The sequence below is a fragment of the Loxodonta africana genome, chromosome 8, assembly GCF_030014295.1.
Source record: "Loxodonta africana isolate mLoxAfr1 chromosome 8, mLoxAfr1.hap2, whole genome shotgun sequence".
NCBI lineage: Eukaryota > Metazoa > Chordata > Mammalia > Proboscidea > Elephantidae > Loxodonta > Loxodonta africana.
This window is the reverse complement of record NC_087349.1, coordinates 87,607,910-87,627,423: the sequence shown is the minus strand read 5'-3', so window position 1 is coordinate 87,627,423 and position 19,514 is coordinate 87,607,910. Positions and strand designations below refer to the sequence as shown.

At 36.5% G+C, this 19,514-nt stretch overlaps 1 protein-coding gene and 1 long non-coding RNA gene across 2 annotated transcripts in view; both read left to right on the top strand.

The window, feature by feature from the left end:
- Positions 1–19,514, top strand: part of SKAP2 (src kinase associated phosphoprotein 2) — a 178,461-nt gene that overhangs the window by 43,421 nt on the left and 115,526 nt on the right. The window lies entirely within an intron of this gene.
- The window catches only part of LOC135232250 (uncharacterized), a 77,498-nt gene that overhangs the window by 24,507 nt on the left and 33,477 nt on the right, over positions 1–19,514 (top strand). The window contains exon 1 of the long non-coding RNA XR_010322724.1: positions 1–19,514. This exon is cut by the window's left edge and continues 24,507 nt beyond it; it is cut by the window's right edge and continues 19,893 nt beyond it. This is a non-coding gene — a long non-coding RNA (uncharacterized LOC135232250).

Genomic DNA, 19,514 nt, shown 5'->3' with positions numbered 1-19,514 from the left:
CTTAACTCCAATATGTAAAGGGGACAGTAGAGCATTTTTCTTTGGAATCACAGAGAGTTCAGTGACCTTTCTGTGGCAAATTATGTAGAAAGAAAATATTTATATTCATTTAAAATAACCTCCGTGAAGAAATAGTCTCATTACCCTGTTTGATCAATTTCTTGTAGCCTGCGCTGTAGCATGCTGCTATTGCCGTTGGTTGATGGAATACACTGAGTAGTGGCTAATGGTGATGGTGCTCATCAGGAAGGGTTCAGCCAGCGGTCAGCAACAAATAATTCAAGACTGTTTCTAAGTTTGTGGCTGGTGGAATTTGCTTCTTGCCCCAAGCCAGCGGCATTGCTGAGCTGGGCTATTTGATTAGAAGAGAGGCATATTTGCTTCTTAGCAACTGCGCATTTGCACAACCCATAGTCTTCCACTGCCACCAAAGGTTTTCCTTTTGTGATGGTAGAATAATACTTTATTGTTGATTGACGGACAAAAGAGGTTCTAATGCAAGGCAGGCTTATAACCATTTCTGTCCTTGGCTTTAAAAATCTTCAGCTAGACTTAAATTTTTTTGAAAAAGTATAGGCAGAATGTATATACCATGTAAATAAAAAATAGGCATTGAAAATCCCAATGTGTTAGAATTTTAATATGCATATTAGCAATGAGATTTGCACAGCATGAATACAATTACGTACTGTTACTTTTTTGCCCAGCAGGTTCAATGATAGAAAATCAATTCTGGCCCTAGTGTATGTGCATATATCGATACCACTGAGTGTTCGCATCTTCTAACTATAATTAATGCTAGAGAAAATTTGACTAATCATGGTGAAAGGAAAATTGATGTTAGTGGGTTTTCTGTATGGGAGTGTCAAATTTAAGAACTAACCTGTATATAAGATTAGAAGTCAGATTTTGAATTCTAATAAAATGTGGGTATAGAATTTGGAGCATATACAGGAAGAGTCTGCAGAAGAAAATGTGTGTCTTTAGTAGAAGACAAAGGTATTTATAACCCAGCAGTTAAGAAACAAGTGAGAAAACATAAATTGGGAAAGGATAGTCTGAGTTTTATGATCCTGGAAAGCCAGGACCAGAAAAAACAGGTTGCTTTTTTTTGTTTGTTTTTTTCTAAACATAGTTTTATGACTTTCCTCACTCAGACTATATGGTTAGGACTAGATTCTCAAGATTTTAAGTAAGATGATAAAAAAAAGCCTTGTAGAGTCTGTTAATTTTATTCTTGCATTATTCTTTGATAATTTTTTTAAAAAATATACCTGCTCTGCATTAAAGGCATAATATAAAAACTATTTGTGCCAATATCTTTTACATACATTATTTTATAAAAATTATTGATGTAATTGATGGCAACATGAAATTGTATATATAAGATGAATATAAAGTTAATTTAAAAATACTCTTCTGTAGTGTTGTTCTGTTTAGAATGTATGGCTGTTTTGTTTTCCAGCTTAGAGACTTTTTTCTTATTTTTGTCTCCTAAGGTTTGGTTTTTTTTTAAGGTTTATGACAGGTATGAGAGTTTCCATAGTTTAAAATGAACAAGAAAAAAGTACATTGGTGTGAATTTTCCAGTTAACAAATCTTGAAACATGTTTTGGGACTTAGGGAAAGTTAAAGCAAGCACAGACATTAATATAGTCATAAAGTGTATATAGGCAAATACCCTCATTTCCCAATAAAAGGACCTTAGGGCATGTAAGTACGCATAATATGACCATCACTGTATTTTCTTACTAATAAATAGCTTTAGTGGCAACCTAGAGCCCCAAAAAAGGGAAAAGAAATGAGGTTGAATGATTTGATATCACAAGGCAGTAATACGCCCCATTGTACCAAGCAGCTGTCCCTTTGCAATTTCAGTTAACATTTTTGAAACAGTTCCTTTAAAAACAAATCAAAGCTTTAGGAGGAAATGAAAGATCTTTTTAAGAATGGTTTTAAATTGTTTAAAAATTAACATCCCCGCAAGTAAATTGCCAAAGTAAGAATGTGAGTTTGATGTTATAAAAATTAAGGTTATAGCTTTTGCTAACGTTTTATTTGTAAGGTAAATTATGGGAGTTTGGTGTAATAAGGAAAATGTTCTTTAAATTACTAAACTCTCTTGCAAGTAGTTGCAAAAATGGCATTAAAAGACTAATCTACTGCATTAAAATTACTTGTATTTATTAGTCCGTATCATTAGGTGACATTTATTGCTAAATGCCCTTTCCCCCTCTTTTAATAGCTTAATGATTTCTTATTTTGGGGTCCATAATAAAAGCAATTTTCTTAGTGGGATTTTGTAACAATTTCATCTACAGGTATAAGGATCTATTTTATTTATTCACTAGGTTCTTCCCTTCATCACCCATTGTGACTATGAGGAGGACAAAGTCATGTACAAAGCAATGTCCTTTTGGACTTAAGTTTTTACATATAGGTCCATTTGCAGGGGGAGAAGAGGAACAGGGGCAAAGAGAGGTTTCTGGTGCTTTTCTTCTGGGCGAGGGAGACACAGGGAAAAAAGTGAGAAGAGGAAGGAATAGGGTAGTGGGGTTGGAGGCGGGGATGAGATTTTATTATCTGTTCACCTGAAATTTCAGTGCTCAGGTGGTTTCCTTAGGTCTTGAAGGTAAAATCTATAGAGAAGTGTGTAAAGATAGATTCCAGTGGCATGCATGGTGAAGTACTGTTTTATTCTATATTATGTGGTGAATAATTGTTTTAGATAGGTCGATATGCACAAGCTTTGTGGCATGTTAAAAATGATAACATATTTAAGTATTACCTTACTCATGGCTAAACTATAGTAAGGATCCATGGTGGCGCAGTTCTTAAAGCACTTCGCTGCTAACCAACAAGGTTGGTGGTTCGAACCCACCAGCTGCTCTGTGGGAGAAAGCTGTGGCAGCCTACTTCCATAAAGATTTACAACCTTGGAAACCCTATGGGGCAGTTTACTCTGTCCCATAGGGTTGCTATCAGTTGGAATTCACTTGAAGGCAGTGGGTTGGTTTTGGGTTAAACTGTAGCAGCTATAAGAGCTTTAACTACTTTTTTAAAATAATTGTACTGCACTTCAACATAAAGAAAAGAAAGATTCCTACAGCTGGACCTATAAGCAATATTATAATAAACAGAGAAAATAGCGAAGTTGTCAAGGATTTCATTTTACTTGGATCCTCAATCAATGCCCATGGAAGCGGCAGTCAGGAGACCAAAAGATGTATTGCATTGGGCAGATCTGCTGGAAAAGACCTTTTTAAAGTGCTAAAAAGTGAAGATGTCACTTTGAGGACTACGGTGCACCTGACCCAAGCCATGATATTTTCAGTCACCTCGTATCCATGCAAAGCTGGGCAGTGAGTAAGGAAGACCGAACAAGAATTGATGCCTTTGAATTATGGTGGTGGTGAAGAATATTGAAAAGGCCATAGACTGCCAGAATAATGAACAAAAACAAATTTGTCTTGGAAAGAATAACAGCCAGGATGCGCCTTAACAGCCAGGATGCTCCTTAGTAACGAGGATTTCAAGACTTTGTCTCATGAACTTTGGACACGTTATCAGGAGGGAGCAGTCCCTGGAGAAGGGCATCATGCTTGGTGAAGTAGCAGGTAAGTGAAAAAGAGAAAGACCCTCAATGTGATGAATTGACTTAGTGGCTGCAACAATGGGCTCAGATAAAGCAATAATTGTGAGGATGGTGCAGAACCAGGCAGTGTTTCATTCCTTGCTTCCTAGAAGCATTCTGGTTGTTTTTCTTCCAAGACAGATTTGTTTGTTCTTCTGGCAGTTCATGGTGTATTCAGTATTCTTTGCCAACGTGCATATGAGGCGTTTGAAAACACCATGGCTTGGTTCAGGCACACCTTAGTCCTCAAAGTGACATCTTTGCTCTTTAACATTTTAAAGAGGTCTTTTGCAGCAGATTTGCCCAATGCAATACATCGTTTGATTTCTTGACTGCTGCTTCCATGGACATTGATTATGGATCCAAGTAAAATGAAATTCTTGACTATCTCAATATTTTGTCCATTGATCATGATGTTGCTTATAGGTCCAGTTGTGAGGAGTTTTGTTTTCTTTATGTTGAAGTGTAATCCATACTGAAGGCTGTAGTCTTTGATCTTAATCAGTAAGTGCTTCAAGACCTTAATTGTGTGTTGATTTACTTTCCCAAAATGACATTTCAATGTCTCCCTCAAAGATAGTGAAGTAGTATCTTGCAATAATGCATCATTAGAGGCCTGTGCAATAGGACTGCGTTATAGTGTGACCCTTTTATAAGGATGTTCATTTGTTACTTCAGTAACTAAATCTCTTTTTCTTTTTTTTTAAATTAATTTTGTTGTTGAGGATATATGCAGCAAAACATACACCAATTCTACCATTTCTACATGTATAATTCAATGACATTGATTATATTCTTTGGCTTGTGCAACCATTCTCACCCTCCATTTCTGAGTTGTTCCTCCCCCATTAATATAAACTTAGTGCCCCATAAGGTTCCTTTCTAATCTTTTGAGTTGCCATTGTCACTTCGATCCCATATAGTTCTTAAAAGAGATGAATGCGCAAGGAAGGCATTTTTAATAGTTAATGTATTGTTGGTTTTAAGGTTTCAGGGGAAATTTTTGGTTTAAGATGTAAAGACTATCTCAGGGCAATAGTTTAAAGGGTTCATCCAACCTCCAGGACCCTAGAAACCTGGAATCCGTGAGAATTTGAAATTCTGTTCTGCATTTCTTCCATTTTGATCAGTGTTCTTTCATAGAATCTTTGATCAAAATATTCAGTAATGGTAGCTGTACACCATGTAGGTTTTCTGGTCTCATGGCAAAGGAGGCAGTTGTTCATGGAGACAATTACCTACATATTCCATATCCTCTTCCTGTTGCTGACTCTGCTTCTTCCTCTGTTGCTCCAGGAAAATAGAGACCAATTGTCGTGCCTTGAATGGCCACTTGCAAGCTTTTAAGACCCTAGGTACTACACAATGAACAAGGAGTTAGAACAGAAACACAGAACATGTAATTAGACCAATTAACTGGAATGTCCCATGAAACCATAACCGTAAACCTCCAAACCAAGAAACTAAATCCCATTATGTTTGTACCTAAGCAGCCTCAGCAGCTACTTTATTTTTTGTCATTGTCGTAAATGTATCTATCACAAACTTTTGCCACTTCGGCTTTTAACAGTTATATAACTTATTGACAGCAATTATAATAATTGGCTGTGTAATCCTACCCGTAATCAATATGATTTTTCCATTAACTCCTCTTACCCCGCCCTTCCGTCCCTGGTAACCGCTAATCAACTATAGTCTCTATGCATTTGCCCTTTCTTGTCTTTTTATGTAAGGGAGGTCATACAATATTTGCCCTTTTGTGACTGACTTATTTCACTCAGCATAATGTCTTCAAGCTTCATCCATATTGTAGCACGTATCGAGACTTCATTTCTCCTACTAGCTGAGTAGTATTCCGTTGTTACGTATGAACCACATTTTGTTTACCCTTTCATCTGTTAATGGGCATTTAGGTTGTTTCCATCTTTTGGCTATCGTGAGTAGTACTGCAGTAAACCTTGGTGTACAAGTCTCTGCTTGAGTTTCTGCTTTCAAGTTTTGTGGGTTGTTTTTTGAGCAGCTGCCACACTGTTTTCCACAATGGCTATACCATTTTGTAATCCTACCAGTAATGGATAAAGGTTCCAATTTCCCCACATCCTCACGAACATTTGTTATTTTCTGCTTTACTTGTTTTTTATTTTAGCTATCCTAGTAGGAGTGAAATGTTATCTCATTGTGGTTTTGATTTGCATCTCTTTGTGTTTTCATGTGTTTGGTGGTCATTTGAATGTCCTTTTTAGTGAAATGTCTATTTAAGTCCTTTGCCCATTTTATGATTGGGTTATTTATCTTTTTGCTGTTAAGTTGTTGAAGTTTTATATATATTTTGCTTATTAGATTCATACTGGATATCTTGTTTTCGAAGATACTCTCCCAGTCGGTAACTTGTCTTTTCACTTTTTTGGTGACGTGTTTTGATGAACAACAAAAAATTTTTTCTTTTTAATTGTACTTTAGATGAAGGTTTACAGAACAGACTAGCTACTTATTAAACAGTTTGTACACATGTTGTTTTTTATGACATTGGTTAACAACTCCATAACATGTCAACACTCTCCCTTCTCACCTTGGGTTCCGTATTACCAGCTTTCCTGTCCCCCCTCCTGCCTTCTAGCCCTTGTCCCTGGGCTGGTGTGCCCCCTTAGTCTTATTTTGTTTTATGGGCCTGTCTAATCTTTGGGTAAAGGGTGAACCTCAGGAGTAACTTCATTACTGAGCTAAAAGGGTGTCCAGGGGCCATACTCTCAGGGTTTCTCTAGTCCGTGTCAGACCAGTAAGTCTAGTCTTTTTTTTGTGAGTTGGAATTTTGTTCTACATTTTTCTCCAGCCCTGACTGGGACTCTTTATTGTGATCCCTGTCAGAGAAATCAGTGGTGGTAGCCGGGCACCATCTCGTTGTACTGGAATCAGTCTGGTAGAGGCCGTGGTAGTTGTGGTCCATTAGTCCTTTGGACTAATCTTTCTCTTGTTTCTTTAGTTTTCTTCATTCTCCCTTGCTCCCGAAGGGGTGAGACCAGTGGAGTATCTTAGATGGCCCCTCACAGGCTTTTAAGACCCCAGACGCTACTCACCAAAGTAGAAGGTAGAACATTTTCTTTATAAACTGTGTTATCCCAGTTGAGCTAGATATTCCCTGAGACCATGGTCCCCACAGCCCTCAGCCCAGTAATTTGGCCTCTCTGGGAGTTTGGATATGTCTGTGGAGCTGTGGAAACCCTAGTGGCATAGTGGTTAAGAGCTATGGCTGCCAAGCAAAAGGTTGGCAGTTCGAATCCACCAGGCGCTCCTTGGAAACCCTATGGGGAAGTTCTACTCTGTCCTCTAGGGTCGCTATGAGTCAGAATGGACTCAGTGGCAATGGGTTTGGCTTTTTTTTTGGTTTCTGGAGCTTCCATGACCTTGCCTTGTACAGACGGTGCTAGATTCCCCAGTATTGTGTACTGTGTTACCCTTCACCAAAGTTACCACTTATCTATTGTAAATCTTTTTCTGATTGATGTCTACCATCGTCTACCTTATAATGAGTGAATTTTATTTTATATCTAGTTTAGTGTTTTAATAAAGCTAGAGTATTATATAATTGGTATATAAAATAGTGTTTTTATAATAGACATTTTATTTTATAGTATAGCTGTTTTATTTAATTTTATTATTTTTTTTCCTATAACATCTGGGTTCTAATCTAACTTCTTTTTTTGATTGTGCTTTAGGTGAAAGTTTACAGAGCAAATTAGTTTCTCATTAAACAGTTAATGCATAGATTGTTTTGTGGCATTGGTTGCCAACTCCACAATGTGTCAACACTCTCCCCTTCTCTACCCTGGATTCTCTGTTTCCATTCGTCCAGTTTTCCTATCCCTTCCTATCTTCTCATCTTTGCTTTTAGGCTGGTGTGCCCATTAGTCTTGTGTACATGATTGAACTATGAAACATGTTCCTTATGTGTGTTATTGTTGGCCCTATACCAAAAAACCAAACCCATTTCCGTTGAGTTGATTCTGACTCATAGTGACCCTATACGACAGAGTAGGATTGCCCCATAGGCTTTCCAGGGAGCAGCTGGGGGATTCTAACTGCCGACCTTTTGGTTAGCAGCCAATCTCTTAACTACTATGCCACCAGGGCTTTGGAACTGTCCAATATTTGTGAACCTCAGGAGTGACTTAAGTACTGAGTTTAAAAGGATGTCCAGGGGCTGTACTCTCTGGGTTTCTCTAGTCTCCATCAGACCAGCAAGCCTGTTTTTTGTGTGTATGTGTGTGAGTGTGAATTTGAGTTTTGTTCTACATTTTTCTCCTGCTCTGTCCAGGATGCTGTATTGTGATCTCTGCCAGAGCTGTGGGTGGTAGTAAACACATGCATATGAGGCGATTGAAAAATACCATGGCTTGGGTCAGGTGCACCTTAATCCTCAAGGTGACATCCCTGCTTTTTAACACTTTAAAAGAGGCCTTTTCCAGCAGACCTGCCCAATGCAGTACATCATTTGATTTCTTAACTGCTGCTTCCATGGGCATTGTTTGTGGATCCAAGTAAAATAAAATCCCTCAATCTTTTCTGCATTTATTATGATGTTGCTCCTAGGTCCAGTTGTGAGGATTTTTGTTTTCTTTATGTTGAGGTGTAATCCTTACTGAAGGCTGTAGCCTTTGATCTTTATCAGTAAGTGCTTCAAGTCCTCTTCGCTTTCTAAAATTAAGGTTGTGTTACCTGCATATCACAGGTTGTTAATAAGTCTTTCTTCAATCCTGATGCTGCATTCTTCATATAGTCCAGCTTCTCGGATTATTAGCTCAGCATACAGATTGAATAAGTGTGATGAATATATATATATGTGTGTGTATGTGTGTTTGTTTATTTTTTGTTCTAAATTATTTGAGAGCAAGTTAGAGATATTGTGCCCCATTACGCCTAAATATTTATATATTTCCTAAGAACAAGAACATTCTCTTTTATAACCAGTGTTAAATTAACAAAATCAGGAAAATTCACATTGATTACGTACTTTATTATCTGATCCCCAGTACATAATCACATTTTATTCTTTGTTCTAACAACGTCCTTTGTGACTATTTTTTCTTCTGAGTCAAAGATCCAATCCAGGATCATAGATTGCATTTAGTTATCATGTCTCTTTAGTCTCTTTTACTCTGAAACAATTGCTCGCTTTTCCTTGTCTTTCTTGACCTTTACAGAGTACAGGCGAATTATGTCATCTAGAGTGTACCTCAAATTGGATTTTCTTATGTTTCTTTTTTATAAAATTTGGGTTTTGTGTTTTTGGCAAGAACCCTACAAAAATGGTGGTGTGTTCTCAGTGCATCATATCAGGAGTCACATGATGTTTGTTTGTTCCAATATTGGTGATGTTAACTTTGATCACTTGGCTCAGCTGAAGTCTTCCAGGATTCTCCAATCTTAAGTTACTACTTTTTCCTCTGTAATTAATTAGCAATTAAGGCGATTATTTAAGACTATGTAAATATTCCGTTCTCATTGAACTTTCTCACACTAGTTCCAGCATTCCTTGGTACTTTTCTAATTATGCCTTTATTAGTTGGCATTCCACTGTAAGAAAAAAGTTTCCTGCTCCTACATTTATTTATTCATAGTGGTATAGACTTACGGATTCTTATTTTATTCAATGTGTTATAATCCATTATTATCCATTACTGTCATTATTTTGATGATCAAATTGTCCCAGATCTGGCCTTTCAAGTTGGCTCCTGTGTCTTTATCTTGTGTTCTTACTATTTTTTGAGCATTTCATGTAGCAAGATATTCCAGGCTCACCTTGTACTTTCTTTGTTCCTGCCCAGGAATCAGCCTTTTCTCTAAGAAGCCTTGGTTTCTGGTATTCAGAAACCAAGATCTAGGTGTTTGATGTGCTCCTTGCTTCTGGTGTGTCAGAACCAGGAAATATGTGTATATATAACTTAAATAAATATATAAACATATATTTTCACCTGTATCTGTAATTTATTTCTATATCTCTTGTGGTATCTGCTTCTCTATCTATTATGGTGCCATCTTGGTGTTCGTGCTCTTGTGTAATCCCTCTCCTTGATTCTGGACTGGCCCTGTGACTTGCTTTCATCCAGTGGGGTGTTGTGAAAGTGGTCCCGTGTGACTTCTGAGGCTGGGCCATAAGGAGCTTTGCATCTTTGTTCTGGGCCTCTTAGAATGCTCACTCTTACGATACTTTGTCTTGGAACCCAGCTGTATGCTGTAAGAAGCCCAAGACACATGATGGGGCCATACGCACGTGCTCTGGCTGGCAGGCTTATTTGAATTGTCAGCCTACAGTCAGCATCAACTGTTAGCCACCTGAGTAAGCCATCTTGGATGTTCTAGCCTAATTGAGCCTGCAGATGACTGCAACGCAGCCAACATCACTTGGTGGAGAAGAACTGACCAGCTGAATCAGTCAACCCACTGGATTGTGAGATAAGGAAATGGTGGTTGTTTTAAGCTGCTAAGTTTTAGGGTGGTTTGTTGGGCAAGTAAGTAACCAAAACACCCACATATGTATGTATGTAATGTACGTATGTATGTACCTACCTACTTACTTATCAATAACCATGAACTCATTCTGATAGCTCCAATTTCAGTCTAGTATCATAGGCTACATTCTAGTCTTCTTTTCCACATTCGAAACAATCTTGTCCAATAGTGAGAAACTCTGCTACCGTTATTCTCAGTGGACTTTATTCAAGCTTATAATTTAAAAAAGTAGTTTCTGAATCAGGTAATCCGTATCACTATGAAAACCAAACTTCTAACTGGGGCTCAATATTTGCTCACAGTTTTTCAAGGTAAGTTTTATGTACAGTGAAATGCACAAATCCTAAGTGTGCAATTCAGTGAGTTCTGACAAATGCCTACACCCATATAACCCACCCCTTACTGAGAATAGAATATCTTCATTCCCCAGAGGATTCCCTTGTGCTTTTTTCCAGTTAGTGCCCAGCCCGTGACCCCTCCCCAGTTCAGCCTTAACTTTTTTGAAACTCTCTCACCACAGATTAGTTTTCCCTGTTCTAGAACATTTCTCATACTTTTTACCTCTCCCATTAGTACCACTCTGTTCTAAGACACCATCATCTTCTATCCAAACCACTGTACTAACCTAAGTGATCTCTCTGCTTACAGTCTAATTCAATGGTTCTCAAACTTTTCTGCATATTGGAATCACCTAAGGATCTTTAATACCTATTGATGCCTGCCTCCCACCCCTAGACCTTCTGATTTAGTTGTTTATGGGCCCAGCCTTGGCATCCAAACTTTTTAAAATTTCCATAGGTAGTTCTAATATGCAGCCAAATTTGAGAACCACAGGTCTTATCAATTTCAGAGTTAGGAGAGAACCTCATTCTAGGGACTTCTAGTACTGTGGTCTTATCTCCTCTGTTATACTGCTTCTCTAGTTCAGTAAACATAGAGAAAGAATGTGCTTTGTATTGGTTTTAGTCAAGCATGTAAAGAACAAAGTAATGTTGAAATATCTGGTCTGTTGTCAATAATGTTGTTTCTTTTTCTAGAATAATATATCTTGGACCTATCTATCCTTCTATTCTTTTCCCTTAGTCCTGACTTAGGCCTTAGTCACCTTGTACTTGAACTGATGTTAACAGTTTCTAATCAACCTGCCCACCTCTTCTCCCCGGTCTTCTAATTTGCTCCGTGTTTTGCAGCAGCAGTTATGGTCCTCAAGTGTGCCATTTGGATCTCTATTCAGAAACCTACAATAACCTACCTGTTCCAAATATGAGATGTTTCAAAGACTTTTATAATTGCCACACTACTACCTAACTACTCTTATTTCCAATATGACTTTATTCATATTTATTTTTCTCCAAGTAAGCTTACTAAAGATTTTTCCAATTTCATCTTTAACCTATAAATATTTCATACCTACCCTTTTCTTCGAAATCTGGTTCCTTTCTTCTCTGAAAAACTCTGTTTAGAACTTAGCTCTTTTGTAGACCAGAATCCCCTAATTCTAAATACTGTAATCATGCATCATTCTCTTTCATGGTATGTATTGCTACATATGACATGATGTTTTCCTGTCATTATTTGTAATTGCAGAAGTAAAACACTCATTTTAATATGATTATAATTAATACATATTGAGCGCTTACTGTGTGCAAGGCATAGGGCTAAGTGCTTTATAAAAATTATTTTATTTAATCCTTCCAACAGTCTTATGCTATAGACATTGTTGTTATACCCATTTTACATATGAAGAAGTTAAGGTAGAGAGAGCCTAGGTCACTTGGCTAGAAAGTGGTGGAACCAAGATTCAAACTCACATAGTTGACTCCACAACACTTTTAATCCATATACAGTTGGGTTAACCCTATACAAATGCATTAGTTATCTAGTCTAATGTATTAGTTATCTAGTAGTGTAGCCTACTATCCCCAAACTTAAACATTCTATTATTCTCACATATTTTGTGGGTCAGGAATTTGAGAACAGCTTAACTGGGAGTTTTTGGCTCAGGATCTCTCATGACATTGCCGTCAAGATGTCAGCTGGTGCTGCAGTCATCTCAAGGCTTACCTGGAAGTGGAGATCGTTTTCTTGGTGGCTCATTCACGTGGCAGCAAGTTGGTGCCTCGGGTGTCAGAAGGCCTCAGTTCCTTCCCCCGTGGACCTTTCCACTGGCTGTTTGGGTCAGAAGGCCTCAGTTCCTTCCCCCATGGACCTTTCCACTGGCTGTTTGGGTATCCTCATGACATGGTGCTGGCTTTCCTGAGAGTGATCTAAAGTATGAGACACATCCTTTTCATGATGTAGACTCAGAAGTCACATAGCATCACTTACATGGTGCTTCTGTTTATTAGAAGCAAATCATTGATGTTGATTCAAGGGGAGGTGGATTAGGCTCTACTTTTCAAAGGGAGGAGTGTTAAGGAATTTGTGAGCATATTTTAAAGCCACCACAACTGATAACCGTGAAGAAAAAAAAAGATAATTGGTAACAGAAATGTAACTCCTGCTAAAATTTTGGTATATATCTGCCTAGAGACATTTTCTGTGCTTAATAACCACTGATGATATATTAGGTATGAGCCATCAGGTAGTGGGAGCGATTATGTTTTTTTAAGAGTTAAGAAACTTCCTAGGTTTCTCAAATGGTACTCTGTAGGGCACTGGTTCCCCCATCTTTCTGTAGGATCATATCTTGATCATGAGGTTGTTGACAAGTAAATGTAAACATAGCATGGGGGCTTAAATGACACATATTTGTTTATATTTCATCTCTTTCCAGTACGGGTTTGAGGTACCTAAAAATATTGTTATTTCGTGTACAGTGATGAGAGTAGTGCCTTGCTAAAAATGTTGATTGAATTAAATTTACTACTTCTAAAGTTATCAAAATTAGGTACTTATCAGTAAGAGGGGAAATTAAAAAATTTGTTTATCTATTCCATGATCTAAGATAAGGTTAAAATATTTAAAATGTAGATAATTTAATCTTATTAAAAAGCTTAGAGCTTTCTGGTGGGAAAAAGTGGTATGACTTAATATTAGAGTATCCATCAAAAGGAATAAATTATTTACTGGAAAGGACCAACATCTGAGTCTTTTACATTCTCCCTCCTTGGTTGTACGTAATTACTGATGTGTTATCTATCACAAGTGATAAGGAGTTTGGCCTGAGTTTCAAAGATGGAGGAATTTGGTTGTGTAAACTGAAGCAAATACTGTGTAATGAGAGTAATACTGAATTTCTGTGGCTGTTATCTTAAATACCTTTAAAACTTCTTCTGTTTAGTAAAATCTCTTTAATTTGTACTCAAACATTTATTAACTCACGACTTTCTTTTGTCTATTAATCTACCCACTTCTCCCTACCCCCAGGATTAGTATGAAGCAAATTTCAGACAGAGTAGATTTTGTCCCTGAATATTTCCGCATGTTTCTCTAAAATATAAGGATTCTTAAAGAAACCAAAAAACATACAATACCATTATTCCATCTATGAATTAATAATAATTCCTTGTTCTCACTAAATATTGAGTTAAAAACTATATTTTTAGTAAGTTAATCTGTATATGTAGTAGGATTCTTGTATGGTATGAAGGTACACTGGATTGGGGAAGGTATATTGGATTTTGACTTTGTAATTTCTATAGATGAAAGTTCAAATTTTACTAGCACCCCATATTAAATAACGTAAAAGAACATGAATTACACCATTTCAAAAACAAAAACAAAAAATGGGTCAACTTAAAAATCAGATCCTGCTGGGGATGGCACCTCAGTTGGTCATAAGAATCAGGTGACTTTAGGGAATTTTCTTCTTTGCTTTTAACTTGTTATGACCATTTTCAAATAAAAGGATTGGATGAAGCAGTTTCAGTTAAATTCTTCAAAGATCCTTAACTCTAGTCTGGGTTTCTTTTGAACTCTTAATTTCCTAGGGCAGGCATATATTTTCTGACACTCATGCAAATTGGAAACCCTGGTAGAGTAGTGGTTAAGAGCTCTGCTGCTAACCAACAGGTTGGCAGTTTGAATCCACCAGGTACTCCTTGGAAGCCCTATGGGGCAGTTCTACTCTGTCCTGTAGGGTCACAATGAGTAGGAATCTAATCAAAGGCAACATTTTTTTTTTCATGCAAGTTAATTATTTGTAAAGTCTGGCTCTTGCTGCTTTAAAGAGTCTGTCAATATTAGCAAATGTAAAACTTGACTCATTTAATAGCAGTTCTATATTTCATTCATCTACTTTTAAAAATAAATCTTTATTTTTCTTATAGGCGAGAGAATCATTGACTGTGAGAGTCAAAAGTGGTCTCAGAGAATATTTTACAGATGAGGAAGCTGAAGTTCTGATGTGTTGAGTGACTTATCCAAGGTCACACAGACTGTTAGTGGCAGAATTTGTTCTATAACTTAAATTATATGCCTCTCATTTGGGGTTAGGGCTTTCTATCTCTTACCCTTACTGGTCTAACTCCCTTGCCAAGTCATACGTAATAGCAGTTGCTATTTATTATTGTTTAACAGAAAATAATTTTAAAACTCAGAATTACAAAAAGTAAACCTTTTCTAGAAAATTTGGTGTAATTTCACTTACTGTATGATTTAAGAGTCCTCCCCTTCTTCCTCTAAAGCTATGGTGGTGAGGTGGCTTCTCTTGTCTGGATACTAAGCTATGAAGAATTTTAATGTAAGTAAGGCTTCTCCATTTAAGACTTTCAGTTTCTGATTCCAGGGCACAGGATTAGAGGAAGGAGCTCTCTAGAGGGTTCCTGAAACTTTTGCTCATCTTGGGGAATTAACAGTTTAAGTTCTGGTCAGCCTAATTGTGTTAAGAATAGTTCGGAAATGTGCTTTTGCCTACTTCACATGCAGAAGCTCAAAACCAGGTAAAAGTAAGCCTGTATGACCTGGGGAGGATTATCCTAGAAACAGCAGGTAGGTGAAGAAGTTTAGCATTTCATATATAAGGTCCTAATTTCTAGCAAACTCCATCTAACTGCTAGTCTGGAGTAGTCTGATTGCCATTAGGAAAGAATTGGTTTCTTAGAAGAGAAAAATAATGGGGGAAACTTTTTAAGAGCTTTATTACATTCTCTCTCATGAAATTATTTCTGCAATGTATTGATTAATATCTAACTTTAAGAATTTTATCTAGGCATTATAACTTTGAAATATGAAAATTCCTTGCAAACATCCTTAGATTGCCTTCTGTCTGTCTGCCTTGTAAAAGATCCTTTTAGTTAAATGGACCATCCTCCTTAAATGATGTCATTAGCTCAGATTGAAAAGACATTGCCTGGAGGGAAATCATTTAATTGAACTAAAGTGCCTTATTTCTGTAGATCTTGGAGCAGCTTGCTCACTCTTATCTTCAGATTAGGTAATTTATATCAGATAATTTTTTCAACTCTATGAATGATAAAATGGTAAGAAAAGTAATCTCCCTTTTAGGGTATTTTGGTGTTTCATAGTTTTCCTTTATAACAGAGTTAGAATTGATGGTTCTTAAAATGTAGACTAAAGTCTTATTTTTTTCAGATAAAAAGTGTTTTAGTTCATTAGACTAGATTATTAATGCATTTAGGTTATACAGGTTAGTGATTCCAAAATAAACGTTTGTGACTTCTATAAAAATGAATCAACTAATTTTCCCCTTTTGAAATCTGCCTCAATACAAACCAGCTTCCCTTCCTTTTTAACAAACATTTATTGGATACCCATTGTATTCAACAGTGTAAGCAATGCTATACCAGGTGCTTACAGTATAAAGAATATGTTACCTTTCCTCTCAGAGCTTTGTGTGGGAGCGGGGGAGATGGATATGTAGACAGATGGTTATGGTACAACGGTAGAAACACATTAAAGAGTAAGATTTGTGGTCCCTCTTATATCATGGCCCTTTATAAATTTCAAAATTATTACTTTCATTCTTCTTTTACCATAATCAGAAATTTAGTCTTCCTACTATAAAGAAAAATAAAAACACTTTAGATTTATCCTCCTAAATAACTAAATAAAGATTTTTTACGTGATTCTTTGGATAGTGTTTATTAGGACTGGGGATATTTTTAAAAAGGACTTCATTTTTTCCTACTTTACTGGCTTTTTTGTTTTTAAGTCAAGTTTATTGCAGTATTATTTACATACAACAAAATTTGTCCTTTTAAGTGTGTAGTTTGATGAGTTTTGACAGATGTATGCAGCTAGGCCACCACTACCACAATCAAGATACGTAACGTGTCCACAACCCCCAAAAGTTCCCTCGTAACCCTTTGCAGTCAATCCCCTGCCTCCATTTTCAGGCCCTGGCAACCACTTATCTAATTTCTGCCTCTACAGTTTTGCCTTTTCCAGAAGGTCGTACAGATGGAATCAGTCATACAGTATATAGCCAGGTAAGCCTGGCTTCTTAAACTTAGTGTAACACTTTTAAGATTATCCATGTTATTGCATTCATCTGTAGTTTGTTCTTTTTTTTATCGTTGAGTAGTATTTCATTGTATGGATGTGCCACAATTTGTTTACCCATTCACTAATGATGAATGTTTTGGTCCTTTTCAGTTTTGGCCAATGTGAATAAAATTACTATAAATGTTTGTGTATAGGTCTTTGTGAGGGCATATGTTTTCATTTGCTCTTAGAAGTCGATTGTTGGGTCATACACTAAGTATATGTTTAACTTTGTAAGAAATTCCCAAGCGGTTTTCCAAAGTGACTGTACCTCTTTGCATTCCTACCAGCAATGAGAGTAACAGTTGCTTTGCATCCTCTCCAACACTCGGGGGTTGTTGGTCTTTTCACTTTAGTCTTTTAATTCTACTACCTATTTCTCTTTATTTTAATTCTTGAATCCTAAGACTATAAAAACAAACAACCTAAATATAACATTTATTTGCTTATTGGTTGGGCCTGTCTTAAAGATACTAGTTTGTTTTGATTCATGATTCTAAAACTGATTATAAACATCCTCATTTAAAAAAATTTGTGTTGAACTCAGTTCATTCTAATTACTTCTGGTATTATAGGAATAAAACCATTATCATCATATTGTGTCATGTTTCTTAGCATGTGACATGATAATGCTCGTTGAAGTAATACATGACTCTTCATTGTTTGCCCTCTTAAGAAGTATTTTATTAAATTTCCTTGGCAACTGTATATATGCTGAAATAAAAAAATTAAGACGATGATTTCTAATGTCTCAAGGGAATGTTCAAGAGTTATTCCATTGTACTGTTCATATGTATTTCTTTAAAAAGACATTTTACCATTTTGACTATTAAAATCTTGATAGTTCTCTACCTTGAAGTCTTTTGATGTCTTATCAAATAGACAAAGTTGCTATGCTCAAGGTTTTTTGAAATATAACTAGAAATAATTTCAAGGTCCTGCTGATATGTGGTTCCTGCTTCCCTACTTGGATTAGCACTGTTTTGAAAGCTGGAAAATTATTTACATAAAAATCATGGGTGAGTGAATGTTGTCCAGAGATTTCTTTACAATCCGCAAAGCATTAATTATTGTATCCTAGATACTATTTAAAAACTTTGAAATGCTGGGCTATTAATTTCAAAAGCCAATATGGAATATAAAATTTTTTTTTTAAATAATCAATGTATGATCTTATTGAGGTAGAAGTTAGCAGCAAAGAGAACAGTATATTAAATCACATCAGAAATTGAATTATAACTGATAAAACCTTTCCTTGGTATTTCCTCTGAAAACAAGTTTGCACTTAAATTGTACTTCATAATTTCCTATATCAATATATTTCATAACTCATACTGTAAAATTCACATGTATGTTCTCTGAAAGTTCGCCGTATTAAATTTGGATGTTTTCATGTTCTGTAGCTCTTCTATCAGTCATTTAATGTGAACCTCACCAAAGTCAGTCACAACAATATCCAATTTTCTCCCAGTCTGTAGTTCACTGCTAGGTCAGCAGACTTTTATGGAGAAGAGAATGAAAGGGCAGAATGGTCTGAAACAGGTAATAGGCAGCTTTTTGTATCCAGGTGAGAAACTTCCTCGCTTCCATACCTAAGTAATTAGGGGGGTAAGAATCCTCCGATAATTCAGCCAATAAAGGTGTTTAATGATAGAATGAACAGTTAGAGGTGATGATTAATTAGCCTGGGCACTTTGGGCTGGCTAGTGTGCAGGCAGTAGTACATACTGGCCATCAGCTGGTAGGTATGCAGTCTTGTAAAGGGCTTTCTGCTCTGACACTGGTCATATATCATTGCAGCTGTGCCCTTTGATTACTGGGAGGGCTTGCAGAGTGATTAATAGCTAGGATCAATGTTTCTGCCCAGCACATGACATTTGGTCACAGAGCAACCATATACTTATTCCCCTTTGGCACAACGCTTAGGAGGAATGAAGGATGAGACCTGCCAATTTATAGCTGAGGAGCTTCCAGTTTATAAAATGAGTCAACTTTGACTGTACAAAATTATTCCCCATTGAAATAATTAGTGCAGCATTAAACACAATTAGAACTAAAACTACAGGAGCATGCTCGCTGAATTCAAGCCAGTCGACAGATGGTTAAGGCCTGATACTTGGCTGCCTATGATGACCAAGAGTTATTATTTTGCTGAGAAAATGAAAAAGCTTGAAAGTGAACAGTGGCTACTTAAAAGAAAAAAAAGAAGAAAAGATTAGGCAATATAATGCAAAATGCACTTTAATGTTCACTGGAATGATAGACTATTCAGGGTAGCAGCACTGTGTTTGTAAACACACACATTTGAATATCTGTGTCAGTGATGCTTGTTATTTAGCACAATGTGCATCCATTCATAGCAGATCCTGGTTGAACAAAATTGGTTACATGAGGACCACTTAATGATATGGTCCTATTTAATGATATATGGTGGGACTCAGGCTTACTTTTAGTGGCAATTATAAACCCTGATACAATAGGCTTGTCAGACAGCAAATACTAAGAACTTAACTCTGTGGTAAAACTGGTTTAAAACATTTTTTAAAATCTAAAACCTTTAGCTTGAAATCTTTAGATATGTAAAATAAGGTTCCTTACTCATGTCAGTTATGCCAACATATATTGCTATAGTGGAAAAAAAAAATGTTTCCCAACTTTCCAGGTCTTTCATAAAGTATATAGACTAGTGGTCTTTGGTTTTGGTAGTAATTAACTAATGGTTCACATTGTCTTTGAAGTGCTGGCTATATTTTTTGTGGTGTTTAGTTCACGGTGAGTTTTATACTATTTTTACCCCAAAGCTGGATGTGTTTCTTAGTGTTGAGTCATTTGACATTCTGTTTATAATTACTCCAAAGAGACGAGTTCAGGAGGTTGTCAAGACCTAGTGAGTATGCCACATGGCTTTATAATTATATCTAAAATA